The 18,148-nt window shown below is 40.4% G+C and overlaps 1 protein-coding gene across 9 annotated transcripts in view; it reads left to right on the top strand.

Moving 5' to 3' along the window:
• The window catches only part of LOC136678065 (splicing regulator ARVCF-like), a 293,541-nt gene that overhangs the window by 94,158 nt on the left and 181,235 nt on the right, over positions 1 to 18,148 (top strand). For all 9 annotated transcript variants that reach the window (XM_066655878.1, XM_066655873.1, XM_066655872.1 and 6 more), the window contains one exon: positions 11,328 to 11,436. The gene's annotated coding sequence lies outside the window, so the exon portion shown is untranslated. The remainder of the gene's footprint in view (positions 1 to 11,327; positions 11,437 to 18,148) is intronic.

Below are 18,148 nucleotides of genomic sequence, written 5' to 3'. Positions count from 1 at the left end.
ATTGTTGGTGCACGTCTTGCTGGCGCATCTGTGACCAAGACAGCAAGTCTTTGTGATGTGTCAAGAGCCACGGTATCCAGGGCAATGTCAGCATACCACCAAGAAGGACGAAACACATCCAACAAGATTAACTGTGGACACAAGAGGAAGCTGTCTGAAAGGGATGTTCGGGTGCTGACCCGGATTGTATCCAAAAAACATAAACCCACGGCTGCCCAAATCACGGCAGAATTGAATGTGCAACTCTCTTGCTTCCACCAGAACTGTCCGTCGGGAGCTCCACAGGGTCAATACACACGGCCGGGCTGCTGTAGCCACACCTTTGGTCACTCATGCCAATGCCAAACATCAGTTTTAATGGTGCAAGGAGCACAAATCTTGGGCTGTGGACAATGTGAAACGTATTGTTCTCTAATGAGTCCGCCTTTACTGTTTTCCCCACATCCGGGAGAGTTACGGTGTGGAGAAGCCCCAAAGAAGCGTACCACCCAGACTGTTGCATGCCCAGAGTGAAGCATGGGGGTGGATCAGTGATGGTTTGGGCGGCCATATCATGGCATTCCCTTGGCCCAATACTTGTGCTAGATGGGCGCGTCACTGCCAAGGACTACCGAACCATTCTGGAGGACCATGTGCATCCAATGGTTCAAACATTGTGTCCTGAAGGCGGTGCCGTGTATCAGGACGACAATGCACCAATACACACAGCGAGACTGGTGAAAGACTGGTTTGATGAACATGAAAGTGAAGTTGAACATCTCCTATGGCCTGCACAGTCACCAGATCTAAATATTATTGAGCCACTTTGGGGTGGAGGAGCGAGTCAGGAAACGTTTTCCTCCACCAGCATCACGTAGAGACCTGGCCACTATCCTGCAAGAAGAATGGCTTACAATCCCTCTGGCCACTGTGCAGGACTTGTATATGTCATTACCAAGACAAACTGACGCTGTATCGGCCGCAAAAGAAGGCCCTAAACCATACTAATAAATTATTGTGGTCTAATACCAGGTGTTTCACTTTCATTGTCCAACCCCTGTAGCTTACTGGGTTTCTGAATACACAGATTAAAACCAGTGTAGACAGTCAGTTAGAATGCAATGGATCTGCAGTTGTGGGCCAGTTTATAGACATCAGATACCATATCAGCCAGTCTGTATTATTTCTCAACCTCAATCACCACTAACTGTCAGGTTCTTCCAAATTCCAGTTTTAATTTTGGTTGCATCTCAATTTCATAATTTCTCTACTTGCCTTTTTGGTCAAATATGACAGCTTGTCATGGCCCACATTTGCTCACGCTTTCATTCTCTGCTTCCATAGCTGAAGCATCGATCTTTCTTCAGTCCTCATTAGAGTATGCCCTGTGAGATTTCTGAGGGTTGTCCAAAGGGACCAGTGGACATCCGATGGAATAGGATGGAAACGACAGGCAAGTCGAGTGAAAATCCGTTTGGAAATTTGAGGCAGCCAGCCATCACCACACTTTTTTCCTCTCTTTGCAGACAAGCCAGAAAGCCTGGAGCTAAAGCCATCAATATTCTTTCTAAAGCCTTCAAACTCAAATACCGCAATACATTTTTTTTTTTTTTTTTTTTTTTCGGAGACCTTTCTCCCCTCAGCAGTTTTCGATCTGTAGCGTCCTCCTCCTGTGAAAATGCTGACTGTCCGGGGAAGGTGAACTTTCCAGAGCTCCTTTTTTTTAAGGGATAGGGGGAGGGATGACAAGGGGCACTTAAGGAGCTGAAAGGTCAACCTAGTGTTGAAGTGCTTTGCGCTGGCAAATTGAACCACTTGAAAGGATCTAAACCTGCCTTTGGAGAGGTCTGGTAATGATAGGCGTTCATTTTTGGGAGGCTTTTTCAATTAGCCTCTCAACCTCTCTAGTCTGTGTCTCTGTGTCTCTGTGGGGGCTTCAAGTCCATTGAGACATGCTGACATCATCGGTGTGACCTTTTGATTAATTTAGATTCGACTGGACCCTGAAGCCTATAATTTTTGTAAATTTAGGATCAGTGGGATCAGCACTGGGAGTCAGTTGGAATACCAGGTGATGGAATATTTATCAATTAACGTTTTAATAATTTCAGAATCCATATTTAGCCAAAATACTACTATTAGAGAACTGTAATCATAAAAATCTATATTGGTGCCTTTTATGAAAAGGGTATCTCAATAACTAGGGATCGGGTAGATTTTTAAAGTTGGACCACATAATGATGAAATGTTGTATAATTAATTTCATAAAATAAGTTGAGAATGTTGAGATCTCTAATGTTTTTTGACCAATTTTTCGAGATAAAAAATATGTTCATATGGGTTTAAGGCTTTTTGCTACTAGAAAACATATTTAAAATTAAATGTTATTATAATTTTGTTTACCATAACGGGCGGCAGGGTGGCGCAGCAGGTAGGTGTCGCAGTCACACAGCTCCAGGGACCTGGAGGTTGTGGGTTCGATTCCCGTTCTGGGTGACTGTCTGTTCTCCCCGTGTCCGCGTGGGTTTCCTCCGGGTGCTCCGGTTTCCTCCCACAGTCCAAAAACACACGTTGGTAGGTTGATTGGTGACTCAAAAGTGTCCGTAGGTGTGTGTGTGTGTCTGTGTTGCCCTCCAGGGTGTATTCCCGCCTTGCGCCCAATGATTCCAGGCAGGCTCTGGACCCACCGTGACCCTGAACTGGATAAGGGTTACAGATAATGAATGAATGAATGAATGAATGTTTACCATAACCAAGTGATGACTCAAAAGTGTCCATAGGTGCGAGTGTGTGAGTGAATGGGTGAGTGTGTGTTGCCATGTGAAGGACACTTGAGATGGACTGGTGCCCCATTGTGTGTGTTTCTGCTATGACCTGATGATTCTAGGCTCTGGACCCCTCATGTCCTTGAAGGAATGAGAAACTGTTTGAAGTTGTACCCTCAAGGTAGGATAGAATGGCTTTAAGGAACACTATCTAGTAATTCTACTTTAAAATGACAGTTTCTACAGAGCTGTAATAGGGAGAATAGAGCTTCTGTGGCTGCTACACTGGGTGCATTGCTGGTTTACTGGACTAAGCAACTTCTGAATGACAGGATAGAGGGCTCTTGTAAAAATGACACAAACCACACAGGTGCTTACCTCACTACAAGAAGAATCTAGCTGTGTATTCCTGGTATAGACATTATGAGAGAGAGAGAGAGAGATGGGTGTGTGTGAGACTGGATTTCACGACGGTACTGTACAGTTGAACTACACTCAGCAGCAGGTAGGAGGAGCTCAGGAGACAAAAAATCTAATTCTACAAATGGTAAAAGTGCTTCTTTAAGTTCTTCCACTTTAGAACAACTGGGAAAAAAAGAAAGAAAATAACACCTGGATATGAAAGATTAATAACCAGTGAATGAATATATAATTAGTAGAATCTATACTCACTAGAGTATTTCCACAGTTCAATTTATAGCATGAGATTAATGTGGCCTGGGGTAAATTCTATAATTTGTTCAAAAGCATAGTAATGTAGTAAAGCAGGGTCATGTTTCCAGTTTGTATTTTAGTAGGTGACAGTGGTCAGAGACTGTATAAAAATTCAGACAAGAATATGCCAGACAGAAATAAAAATCACTGGACAACACTCTCAGTGTAGGAATATAATAATGATAATATAACAATAATTATATTACCTCCTACACATCATATTTTCTAGTAATTAAGCCATCTGGAAATGGTACATTCCAGTAGAAGCATTATGAAATACGACTAAATAATCTCCCTCCTTTGCAGTGCAGATGGCATTCAAATGCTCAGTGTGAACTTTGTTTAACTTTTTAAATGATCTATAATTGATTAGGACAGTTATAAAACATTCTGGCATAGCAATGACAGTGTGTACAGATCCACAGCAGTGATTGTTTGTTTTTCTTTGAGGTTTTTTTATTACTATTATTTTATCTTTATTTTTCTGACAGAATTGTTTAAAAAAAAAAAGTGAAAAATACTGCACTATGGAGGTATGATGGCCTGGAAGACCTTTCTCCTCCAAGGTGGCAGTCTTGATTTCAGATTTCTCCAGTCGGGGGGTCTTTGATCAGGAAAATAAGGTCAGGAGAGATTGACAGGAAGAGAGAGAGAGAGAAAGAGACAAAGATATATCGGCTCAGGGTTGGCAGTTGGACATTTGAGTCTCCTCGCCAAATCTTGGCTGTGGAAGATGGCAAAGATGTCCTGCTTTAAGCCTGCTTTGTTGAAGGATTTGTGAAGGTTAGCGGCTGCTAATGAGAGATCGTTATCGTCATTAGGGACAGGCTGTCTTCGGCAGAGGCTGCCAATTAGGCCTGACACGCTGTAGTCACACATTAAAGTGCATCAGTAAGGGAAGTTTCTGTTCTCGTCCCTCCCCAGTCCCACCACAGAGGAACCCACTCTGAGCTCTGGGAGTTTCAGCCAGATGCTCAGTTCCACACCGTTATGTACTGCTCTTTACTGGCAGTTTGAAACCTTCATATATACATTCAGAACATAGACTAACGGTTTTGTGGTACCTTGCCATTCGAGATGTGACCTTTCTCTGCTCCCATACATTAGTTTGGTAAATAATTAAATAAAGAAATAAACTGTATTTATTAAAACATTTAGTGGAATACATGATTGGTGTCTGAAATTCTTTAGTTTAGCATTGGAATTATGTCTCCTATATAACCAACAATATAGCAACACAATTCATCCTGTTTTCCAAATATTTAACCTTTCTTTGCCATATTTTCTTTATTTAATATTTAGTATTTTAGATCATACTTAATAAAACACTGGGAAAGAAAATAACATACATTTTTAAGACACTAAAGAGCAATAAATACTAAACTTTATCTGTATTGTAAGTGTTCCTTTAGCAGTTAGCATGATGCTAATTGGTGGTTAATACACGTTTGTTAGCAACATTAATCTTAGTAGTTCCATTGCAAAACCTAAAGAAATACACTAGAGACAGTGGGTAAATTACTAAACTGTCTTCATTTGGGGAAAGAGTCTTACATGAATTTGACTAACTATGGCTTTAATCTCTCTCTCTCTCTCTCTCTCTCTCTCTCTCTCTCTCACTCTCACTCTCTCTCACTCTGAGCTATGGCCGCTCGTGCCATGGCCCATGCCTCACAGAGATAAATGCATCTCCATTACCAGAGCTCAGGGAGAGGCAAATCAATCAAGCCGAGCCCCCGACAGCATTTCTACAATAGCTCCATTACCCTTATTATTGAACATAAATCTGTGCCATGGCCTATTTCCAAGTGCCACAGGCCCATGCTCTTATTTATCCTACATACTGCAATGTATTGGAAGACAGGGAGAAGGAATATTGAGGAAATTTCAAGGACCATGCAATTAATAGCAGCATTTTTTCGCCCGGGGCATTTTTGGCCTCTCTAGCTTCCTTTTTGTCAAGTGTAGCAATTCATTTGTATCATACAGCTGCATGAAAAACAAGCAAAGTGCTGAGCAGATATATTTGAGCAAAACTCAGATCAGTGTAGAACTGGAACTGTCTGTAAGCATGGGTGTGAAATCAGCCCTCCTTTCAGATCTGGGAGGAATATGGCAAGGATTCCAGTCTAATATTGTGACAAATCTTAGATTGTGTGTTTAAATAAGTCAGTATATAATTAAATTTGTGCAATTTCAGGCTAATGTAGTTGAACTTTATGATGATCTGTAGCTGGCATACAATTTGATATTGTGAATACTAACACACACACACATGGACCCGTTGTTATTTAGATTTTTGTTTACTGCTCATCTGAATAAATACAATTTTGAGATCATAAGAGAAATGCCACTAGAGTCCCACAAACCCCTGGATTTGTAGGCTGGTTAAAAATCTTCTTTTGATGCCTAATGAACATTTCAGAAAACTTGATCATATGCTCTGAGCAAAAAGCTGGAAATAATAGTTTTAGAAACCCACTGTTGACATATGTCCACCAAATTTTGCATCTTATTTCATCATTCACTCTAAGCTTGAGATCAATCAGGGAAGGAATGCTTGTTATCTCACTACTTTGCTGAAAGGGTGATCAAATTAATGTATTCGGTCTCCTTTAAAATGAAGTACAACTTATCTATTGACAAAGTGGTTAAAAGTAAAGACTTGCTTCTTTAATGTGACGTTAGCCAGAGATATGTTAATTTTAAATCAATAGCAAACCCATGGGCCATTTCTTATGAAATTCAAAGTCACCTTCAACATTGACATCACCTTCAAGTTTCATGATCATTGGCCAGTGTTAATCCTGTCAGTCGTCTGCTGAATCCTAATAGACTGATGGCAGTCAGAGTTTAGAATGTACCTGATCATCCCTGAGTTCACACTTATAGCCTTGCTCAAAGATGCAGGATGCCGAGTCTCAGTTCGACCAGAGTTGGAAGATGCAGAGATTCCTAGCTTTTAAAAGTCCCTTATTGGAATACATTCAAAATCATATCAGATTAAATATAGCACCAGAATCAGGGTGTCTGGCCTGAGCTCACACCAATCATCACAAAATTGTCTGTCTGTCTGATTTTGGTTTCGTTGAGAACACGCCGACGTCCCTCTGTCTGACTGTCACTTCTCCCGGTGTCTTATATATGCTTTGTGTTTTTTTTCCTTTGAAACTTTCAATGAGAATATACAAGTGTGACTGGTTTGGCTATACAGCTGCAGCCTGCGGTGCCTGCCAACAGAAAGACTCTGCCTTTACTGCAACTTATCGGCCCTACTCGTCGTCCAGCTGCCTGTCACTGTTGCTGTCTGCCGTGACTGCCTACTAAAGGAGCCCGTTTTCATTGCTGCTGCTCACTGGCTCCCTGCCTGTTTTTCACTGCTGTCTGCCATTGCATGCCTACTGAAGTAGCTTGTTTTCATCCCCAGTGCTTGGAATCAAACACCTGAGAAGTGGTGAGGTAGACTGCTAACCACCAGAGACGGTTTTGTGTCTCAGTAATTTACAGTTTGGTCTGGTCAATTCGTTTTAATGGAGAATCAGAATAAAACAGAATAAAACAAACATACAAACAAACAAAAAGAGAACCCCTACCATACTATTAAATTTTCTTTGTCTATGTTTACACACATTTGCCCTCTAAAATTAGTTTTTAATGAAGAAAAAATCACAATGGTTAATCGTTGGTGCTTTTCCACTGCATTGTACCTCCATCCATCCATCCGCTATCTGTAACCGCTTATCCAATTTTAGGGTCGCGGTGGGTCCAGAGCCTACCTGGAATCATTGGGCGCAAGGCGGGAATACACCCTGGAGGGGGCGCCAGTCCTTCACAGGGCAACACAGACACACACACACATTCACTCACACACTCACACCTACGGACACTTTCGAGTCACCAATCCACCTACCAACGTGTGTTTTTGGACTGTAGGAGGAAACCGGAGCACCCGGAGGAAACCCACGCGGACACGGGGAGAACACACCAACTCTTCACAGACAGTCACCCGGAGCGGGAATCGAACCCACAACCTCCAGGCCCCTGGAGCTGTGTGACTGCGACACTACCTGCTGCGCCACCGTGCCGCCCTTTTTTTGCTTTTCCACAAGTCAGATTTGTTACCAGTGCCTGGGTACTTTATTAGATTCAGTTTGTTGTGGTTTCACTGAGCCAAGTAGGGACTAAATCGTGACGTGTAAACCTTGCTGAGCACTTGTCAATAAAAACAAAATGCAGACATCCAGGACAAACTTTCCATCAGTAAAAGCTCCAAGCTACAGTAGTGATGAGTTATTTTATTCAACTCACCATGTTAGCTTGTAAAATTAAGTCATGATCTCTGGATCGGTGGCTGATGAAGAAATCCAGAACAAAAAAGAAACACCCTGTCTGAGCTCATGTGACGCTATAGTGTGTAGAAGTGGCTGTAATAAGGTACTGTAAAGTTTCCTGTGATATGTTGCAGCACATCACATTTTAATATTTTTATAGTGACTGAAGACTATGCGAGTCACTCATATGTCTCTTAAACATTAATATTAAACGTGTCAAACATACATTTCCTCTTTTGAGATTGTGAGCCTCTCTTTGTGCATAACGTGTGGTCTCATTTACGACCTGTGACAGGTGACTGTATCATTTTTGAATCTGAGCGATGCTTCCAAAATGGAAGGTTGAATTCAATTGTTCTTGACATTGGTACGGACCTATGAATGTAATCAGTTGGCAGTTGTTTATGCAGTTAATTTCCAAACCATGTAATTCATAGCTACAGACAATTTTAGCCTGCTGTGTGCCGAAGCCTAGCATTGCCATTGTTGTTATTGTGATGGACTCATTTCATTAGCGAACTTGACTTTAAGTGACTTGCACGTTTCTTTGAAAAATAACTCCCTATGTCCACCTTCTTTTTTTTGGCTGCCATCCTCACTTGCTTTTGACACCCATGTGCACCTGAGTCTTGCACAGTAAGTCTATGACTGGACAAGTCTATTCTCCGTCCAGCTCTGGTGCTGCTAACAACCAAACATAGATGCAGAGTCTCATGTGACAAGGGGAAAGGCACAGCCAATCATACTGGTCATATGTGTTATGGGGACATAGAACTCAAGTAGAGAATGTGATTTAACCCTTTCTGAACCTCTAAGTTAATGAGACTTTGGAACACTTCACTTCAGTCCATACTAATTATATGCCCTTGGTTAAGTTTGTGTCGGTAAGGCTAGTATCATGCCATCCCTTCTCCCATGTCTATCGCTTACAATATTCTGTCCTAGTCCTCTGCCAGTCGTTTCTGATGCCTATCTTTTGGTCTTGACAGCTTACTGTGAGTCCTCCATGAGGAACACTATCAAAACTGAGTGCAACACATGATGTAAAACTTGCATAATCCATTCTGTTCTTGGGGGCTGTTAGATATGAGACACTTTACAGCAACTCGTGATCATTTTACTTGCAACAAAACGTCCCCTCCGGTGTCCTTGGGCAGTGAATGTGTATTTGGTCTTTTATCTGCAATGATTTTGAAGGATTGCTTGCTACATTCGCTAATAGTGATGCAAGATCACAGCTGACAGTTGGCATTCTTGCTAAGTGATTTTCTGTTAGGTTTCATGTGTTGTTAGCCTTATTAGCTTGGTTGGGTGAAGTACTGTCTCAGGATGCATCACAGTAGTGCATAGCTGGTCATTAAACATTTGGGCCTCTGTGGTCAAATTATATTTTGACTTTGTGAGTAAGTTCACACGTCTTGATATTTTATAGCATACATCCTGCTTATTTGCTGAATTGATTTTAAGCTACATAAGACTCAGTTGGATGCATAGACTACAGGGAAATGAAGCCCTGTAGCATAAAACTTTGGAGAAGTGGAACTGCATTCTCTGGAGTAATAGCACATCATCCAGTACGTTTGGGATGAGCTGGATTGGTTTTCGTGATCGAAAACTAATCATCTACCAGCAGTATCTGACCTCACTAATGTTCTCGGAGCTGAATATGTTATATCATTTTATTTATTTATTTTAAAGCTGGTAAAGTTGTTCCCTGTTCAAGAATTGTTTCAAGATGTGGAATGTAACAAGAGGTGTCCAAACTGTTGCCGAATACCCTACATGGGTCTCAGTGTTACATGTCATTGCATGCCTGGGGTGTAATCGTCCTTCCGAAATTAGGGAGAAAGGAAGGAAGGAGGGAGAGAGAAGACACTCAGCTAGTTAATGCTGCTTGGCTTAGCCAACCTTTTGATGTCTGTCCCAGTAATCTTAAGGTGCTCACAGCAGTCGAGTCCTTGAATTCAAAGCCACATTGGAGTTCCTGGAGAGAGGGATAGCCAAGTCTCTAGAGGAACAAGTGAACATTTTTGTTGGGGGGGAAAAGTCACCATGTGTAAAACTTTTGACAGATTAATGTTTGGATAATGTAATGCCCCTGAAATAGTCTTGTTCATATTTCATTACTTTTGCCTCCAGTCAATCCTGCAAGCTGATGTGTTAATGTTGACATTTATAGAGATTCACTTGGGTTCTCTCTTCAAGTGAGCGTCGCCAAGGCGACAGTTGCAAGGAAAGCCTCCCTCGGAACACAAGAGAAAAACCTCGAGAGGAACCAAAACTCAAAGGGGGACCCATCGTCCTCTGATCAAAGAACAGTGTGGTTTTTGGATTTGCCGTGAACGTAGTGTATAACATCATTCATTCATTCATTTTCCGTAACCACTTTGTCCTGCTCCGTGTCACTGTTTGACCGAAGCGTACTTGGAATCACTGGCGTAAGGCAGGAACACACCCTGGCGAAGTGCCACTCCATTAAGGGGGATATCTCACAAAACATTAAGAACAAGTGCTCTGCGACAGAAACCACACAGATGTCTCTGAGTTGCATCACAACCATGAAGAGATTATTTAATTAGCAAACAGCTTTAAAATCCATTGTGGCCAAGCAATACCCCACTCAAATTTCTTCATCTGGCTCGTTCTGATGCTCTGCCCCTGATCAAGAGCCTACACGGGTGGAAACCCAGCTTATGTCCCTGAACTCCTAGATCTGTCTAACGGGAATCTAATTACCAAATACTTGACCGAACAAGACTTATGACTGCGTAACTGAGAACTATATATATATATATATATATATATATATATATATATATATATATATATATATACATCTGGGTGACTGTCTGTGAGGAGTTTGGTGTGTTCTTCCCGTGTCCTCGTGGATTTCGTTTGGGCGCTCCGGTTTCCTCCCACGATCCAGAAACACACGTTGGTAGGTGGATTGGCGACTCAAGTGTCCGAAGATGTGAGTGAATGTGTGAGTGTGTGTTGCCCTGTGAGAGACTGGCGCCCCCTCCAGGGTGTTGTTCCTGCCTTGCACCCATTGATTCCGGTTAGGCTCCGGACCCACCATGACCCTGAACTGGATAAGTAGTTACAGATAATGTGGAAAAAAAAAATAATAAATATATATATATATATATATATATATATATATATATATATATATCCCAACTAGAAAGGATACATGGACTCAGCAAATTCTCTTACCAAAATGAGTGGCAGTGAAATAAATGATGGTCCCTGACTTTATCGCAGACCATCTTTTACACCTTTGCGAGGATATGTAGAAAACACACACACACAGGGTTAAATTTCTTTTCAGTTCATTCAGTTCAAGCAGAGTTCAGTCAGCCCTGCTAATGAGCTGTAGTTCAGTATGTACCTCAAGTCTTGTTTTTCTGTCAGATAAAAGCTGTATAATCCATCTTGTTTTGAACTTATCTGGTGAACTGACCTTGACTGACGGTCATTAATCAGTGCTGTCTTTCTCTTTTTTGCTCTCTTTATTTATTTATTTTACTTTCCACAGCTCTGTCAGGCAGAAGAGCCGGGGTGGAAAAGCTCAGAACCTGTCCTATCCAGTGTAAGCCCCGCCCACGGTCAACACACACACTGACCACAGCCAAGTAACAACACAGGTAACTACCCTTCTGTCCACCTTCCCTTCTCTACTCGGTCCTCAGAGCATAGTTCTCAGGCAGTGTTTTTGGTCAGTAGGTGGTGTATGTGTGACATATGTATGTATACACTTTCCTATTAATTTATTCACTTAAAAAGAAACTCATCTTACAGTTGGATAACAACAGAAGCCTAGCACCAACGGCTGAGTTCCTGGAACAGAAAATATGCTTAATTTTGGACTACACAGTTTTCTGAATGGAGATTTTCCCTTGAGGGAAATCTTAATAAATCAGGTCCCGGACCACCATAAGCCACCAAAACAACTTGGTACAGTGTCTTTGGAACTGTATTAGAAAGATGGAATGCTGTTTTTCCACAAAGATACTCCCTTAAAACTTTGATGATGGTTGGATCTCCAAAATCACTGAGGGTCTACTCACACTAGGTGATCCGTATGGTGCCCAGGCACGTTTCACTCCCTAAGCCCAGTTCATTTGACTTGTGTGAGTGCTCCATGTTAACCGTGCCTGGGCACAGAACCTGAACATGATGGCAGTGCTAAGATACTCACTTTAAACATGCATAGTGGCAACGGGATCCCTCTTAGCAATTTTCTTTCTTTTTTTTTTTTCTTTTTTTTAACCAACCAAACCATGCAATTGGAACACTTCCTGTTCATTTGGAACCGTGTGATATAAACACCCACATCTACAGAACTACAGAAAGAGACAGAGCATCAAATAAAGCGTCATGGTTCAGTGTAGATGTATGCAGTCATTTACAGACTGTTATATAAATAAACAACAGGAAATAAAACGGGAACATGCCCTGTTTGTGTGTTTCTGGGTCTGTGTTTACCGCAACTTGAGGCACGATGGCTACTTTTCTCCTCTTTTCACAAGCTCAGCTCGGCTCAGAACTCGGCAATGTTTACACAAGTCTCTTTATCCAGTCACAGAGATGCTGGAGTCAATCAATCCTGCAACACCCAACGCCGATGCTTGGCATGCTTGGTTCACATCTAAATTACAGCACCAAGATTCTAAGAATCGGGAATGGAGCCAGTTCAGTTACCAGAGGTCTTTTGTTGGAAAAGCACTGCCCTGGTCTACTCAGACATATTGTGATGACGTACAGTACCTGTACCACATCACCAAGAGAAACCATTATATGTATACTTACCTGTACATGCTCACCTGCAGACGGGTCATGTGAGAGGGAAAAGAGTACTATCTGTTGATGCTGAGTTTTACTTACCTGGTTGAATCCATTCTCCACAGAGGGAAGGAAGAACTAGCATCTAGAAGAGGGAAAATATATGAACTAATAAATATTGATATTATGAATGAATGTAAAACATGCCATGGTCGTAATTGAATCTTGGTAAAGTTGTTAGTTCATTGTTATTTTTATTGTTTATGAAACTTGTGTATCCAAGATACAATAACTTTTACCTCTTAAGGGAATGGTATATTCTAGGGGGCGGGGCTACCTATATATATACACCACACAAGGGGAAAAAAGAAACACTCTGCTAGACCGTAGCGAGAGAACATAACCTAAGTGTTTATAATAAGACTAGATTGATTTTGTTGTCATTATCTTTTTTGTCTCTGCTAATAGAGAGTTTCGTTTTGTTTGAATGTCAGTCAGTGGCAGATGCTGTAAATAATGTACATTGAAATATTGAAAATGGGTTTAAAAATCATATTGTTGTGGGATATTTTATATTGCGACATAAAGCTCGGTCACATCGAATTAAACTCGTAAGTCAAGGTATTACTGTATGTTGATATTGATACTGATATGAATTATTGCCCAGCCCTTCTTCTGAGAGCCATTATAAACGTACCTGTAGGATTAGTAGATTACATCGATACAGAGAACTTATTGAATGCTCCTCGTGTATGACACATTGTGTTTTTCTTTATTGTCACTCAGACCCCTTGTGAATGTGTGGCCATGGGTTTCCTGGATGAGGCCACTCCCATATGGATAAAAGATTCAAATTCTAAATCGGCTAAATCCGATCAGTAAGCAATGATTTGCAAAGACTCATGTTGGCAAACGACACAACAGGTTACACTGCTTTGATATCTTTCCCATATCTGTTTATTTATTTATTTATTTACTTATTTTTTGCTGTTGAGTCACAAGTCAGTTGAGCACTCTTGGTGACTGCAGCGCTTGTCATTCACGTTCCAATCAAGATCTCTCTTGAGTCAAAAACCAAGGTCAAGTGCTTTTACATGATAGTTTGTTATTTGCTAATTTATGATATGCACTACACCTCTCTGGAAGCATCTGCACTCATGGTTTCTCCACTGTGGTTTACTCATGTTTTTTCCTTTTAATTTGTCACTCATCTGTGGATTTGTCAAGCCCTGACATTGACGTGATTAGGCTGAATAAGCTGATGGAAATTTCTCTGCTGTTGCCAGCCTTCTCTCTCTGAAGACGATTGTTAGACACTTTCATCAGCCTGTCTAAAAGTCAGGGATTGATTTATTTCCTTTTAGACATTCTCGGATCCAGGGAGGGTTTTTTTTATTTATTTATTTTTTTAATATTGATCAAAACTTCGCACAGATAGGATCCAAACAGAGCTTTGCTTTCCATGTCTTTACCCAAAAGGCACTTTAGTGCAGAGATGATAGTAATGTGCTCAGACTCTATCACTCTGTTAGTGTAATATGTCATGACAATGCTTTTGTGAAAGGTTTGAGAACCTGCATTTGCAGTGGCCAGTCTATATCGGTCCAGGTTGACGACTAAACCAAATGTCTGGGCATGGAGAGATGCTGTACTACAAATAGATCCTGGTGTTCTATCCTGTGGAACAGCAGCTACATGTCAGCAACCTAGCAACTGCCTTAAACTATGGAAGCCACAAACAATAATTAATAATTTGGAAAACCATGTCAAACCCCCTTTAACACATTGTCAACCATGTTGAATATTAGTAGCTTAACAGCACCATTGCAACTGCATAGCAACGATTTGGCTAACACTTGCAATATCCTGCTGGCAACCACACAGAACACCACAGCTCCATGTTTAACGTTGACTGTCATGAATTTAATAAAAACAAAACTTTTTATGAATTTCTGAGGATGGTTCCTCACCATTTGCTGCTTTCCAGGTTATTTGCATGCTCAGAATTGGTCTTTTTTTTCCCAAAACTGGTGTGTTTATGAAGCCCCAGTGTCTCTAAATGGCAAAAAAAAAAAAGTGTCTCGGTCTGGTGTGCTAGGCTCACACCAGAGAAAATACATCTGAGTTTTTTTTAGACAACGATAAGAGCGCCAAACTTTGAAAAGCATGAATCTTGCAAGATGTTAATATTTCTCTATTTCTGCTCCTTGGATAATGTTGACTTATTTTTGCTGTTTCGATTTGCTTAAGGTGAAAAGGTCACCAAATTCAGGAGAACTGAATTTGCATGAAACTGCATGAAAGTAAACACAGTCTGAAAGTGCTACAAAACCTGAGTAACAAATGAGTTTCTGTGGTAACTGCAAGTGAATAAAACTTACAGACAAATTAAATTTCATCCACATCATTTTTATTTTCTTTTTTCATTAAACATACCATTCCACATTAAAAAACTTGGCCTCATTTTATATTAAGTGTCTATTAACTGTAATTACACATGAACAACATATGCAACAACAGTGTAACTACTGATGAATTAGTACCTGTTACAGATGGATTACAGTAGTAAAGCTCATGTAATTACATGTCTGTATCAACTTCAGTAATTACATATGTGTAATTACATTAGTAATCAGACTGGAACATGATTGTTTTTGGTCCCAGAAGTCTTTTCTGGCAGGAATGTATTAACTTACTTTACGACATTAAACTGGATTTGCCATAGTTTCTAACATGTAGCTAATATTAATGTTATTGTTGAGACATTGTAACCAGTTTCAGCTTTGAACCATTCTGTAATGTGATAATGCACATCCACTGTACTATTTCACAATGTAACATTTATGAAATTATTTAAATGTGTTGTGTTATTGTTACCCCTAAACAATGTCTATATTGCCACTCAGTTATATAGCACAACACCTACATAACTACAGGAACTGCCCACTTATTTTAAAGTGTAACTTTTACATAATTACTCTGTAATAGTTAATCATTAACGACAAATCAAAATGAAGCTACTAATTATCTCATTGAAACATATGCTATTACTGCAGAATTGCGTAACACTTATAATAGTGACAGGGAATTTAACACATTCATCATTTTATCAGTGAATTAAACTAATTTAGACAAGATTAATGAAAGACTGTGTTTTATGTTTAGTAATATTAATTTAACACCAACACCTGTAAAAAAAAAGATGGCAGGAATCTCTGTGGATTTCTGTTTTATTAATCAGCAAACTTGATTTCCTAGTTTAGATAGTATTTATAAAATAAAATAAAATTACAGCCAGAGAATCATTGTGATGCTTCACTGAGCTTCAACAGGGAGAATACAACCTCTGTTGTTGCTACTCTGGGCTGGGCACTGCAGAAACTGCACTATGTAACTTTTGAAGGAGGATAGGAAACCACCCATCTTCCTGCCCCTTGCCCTTGATTTCAGGACAGTGATGTAAATTAGAATTTCTCTCTGAAATTACAGAGAGATCCAGGAACAAAAATATCAAATTGTATCTATTGTTCCTTTAAACCAAGAGTCAAGCCTCTCCAACAGAAAAAGAGCTGAGGGGAATTTGTGCTGGACAGTCCTCAGCTTTAAGTTTGCGTTGTCTGGTTAACTGAAAGATTTTGCTTTGTGAAATCCCCCCAGATGTTGCCCCCTGTGTGGTGTGTAATGACACAGGTGTGTTATGACACCTCAGATTTGTGATGTCACTGTTTTGATCTCAGTGCTGAGTTGAAGGGAAAATGATTGATATTTGATTTGAGGATTTTTCACCAATGTTGAGAATCTCTGAGCCCAAGTTCAAGACACTCGTAAGAACCCTGAGTTGTGTGGGTGTGTGTTTGTGTTTGTGTGTGTGTGTGTGTGTGTGTGTGTGTGTGTTTGTACATGTGTGACAGCTACTGTCTGAAAGCTCCCAGTACTTCAAAGTGAAATCGAAAGGGAGGGGAGCAAAAAATGCCAAATGGTAAACAATGCTTTTCTTTTTTTATATTATTCTCTCTCTCTCTCTCTCTCTCTCTCTCTCATATATTCAGGCCTTGCCTTTAATGTTCCACAGAGAGAGGAAAGGAAAGCCTTTGAATCCCAAAGTGAAGCCAGGATCCACTGCACAGGGGTGCCATAACGTTTGAACATAACTGTATGATCAGTATTGAATCGTGTATTTAAAAATGTGTAATTGTTTTGCCATATTTCCAGCTTGTTCCCATTTTAGCCTGATTTATACTTTTGTGTTTTTTGTTCTCCCCAAATAATTGTTTTTCAAAACAAATTACGATTAGGTGAATGTATGACTCTAAGATAATTGAACAGTCACAGTTTTGTAAACATATGTTAAAGATTTAAAAAGTGAAGTAATCCCAGATGAGCACTTTCCTTTGCGATGATTAATAGACTCCTGCAGGGATTCGGACTGTTCTCTTATTTGTGGGATGTAGTTTTGGAGGCACTGGGGCTTGGATAAACTGCTGTCTTGATTGTTATCAATCAGGTTATTGCATCACTGGAGCGCACTGTTTGCAGACTTAGTGATTACCTTTTTTTCTTTTTTAAGAAGCTGGTAAACCTAGCATTTAACAACACACATCCACAGCGTAGCAGATAAATCCATTATTGTGATTCAAGTGTGCAACGGCAATTTAAACAACTAGATGCCTCAACTAGGAGCCTCCTCAGATACCTTTTCATCAACGACAAGGGTGTTGTATTAATTCTGAGGAAGACTTATGTCTGCATCAGTATAGGTGGTTGTGTAATATGATTCTAAAACTGAACACAATCCAAAGGGAGTGGGAGGTGATGGCTTTGTTTTAATTAGTTTTAGCAAGTGAAATAAGCATTTGATAAAAAAAAAATCAAATATGTAAATTGAATAGTTTCTGGCTGAGTTGAATTGTGCTCGTAAGTAATTGGCCATTGCAGCCCACCCTCTGATTTAATAAATGACCCCAAGCTCTCTGTGTGATGTACCACTCTTTAATTTGGAAAATGTGTGGTTCTCCTCGTTTCTGAAGGGTTTTTGGTAAAATATCTGCTGACCTCTGAAGTGCCCCTTGTGCTGGAACAGGAGTGTGTTAAATTATTGAAAATCACCCAGAGTGCTTTTCAGCTCTGAGAGGCGTGACCCTCCACAGAGGCACGCTGCAGCCTTTCAGCTCGTTTAATCTCCCCCAGTGTGAAGCATAGCACTACTGCTTAATGTGTGTCATTTACACATTGATAGAGCTAGAGATTTGTGTTTGTGTGTGTGTGTGTGTGTGTGTGTGTGTGTGTGCGTTTTCTACCAATTCAGGACAAAAATAATCCATCAGTCAAAACAATAAACAGAATTGCCATAGTACTCTCATCCAAGTGTGAGTCCAGTGATATGTTATTTGTAGTTTGCTTAGTGTGACTGGGGAAATTGTCAAACAAAAGAAAAACACACACACGTGTGTGTGTGTGTGTGTGTGTGTGTGTGTGTGTGTGCGCTTGCGCTCAGGTGTGCTACACGTTGCCTGATTAAGACAGTGGCAGGTGTTGTCATGCTGTGGCTAGACATTTCTTTCCGACTGGTCTCGG

Source organism: Hoplias malabaricus, chromosome Y, assembly GCF_029633855.1.
Source record: "Hoplias malabaricus isolate fHopMal1 chromosome Y, fHopMal1.hap1, whole genome shotgun sequence".
Taxonomy (NCBI): domain Eukaryota; kingdom Metazoa; phylum Chordata; class Actinopteri; order Characiformes; family Erythrinidae; genus Hoplias; species Hoplias malabaricus.
The sequence above is the reverse complement of the archived record's forward strand: the minus strand, read 5'-3'. Positions and strand labels throughout refer to the sequence as shown.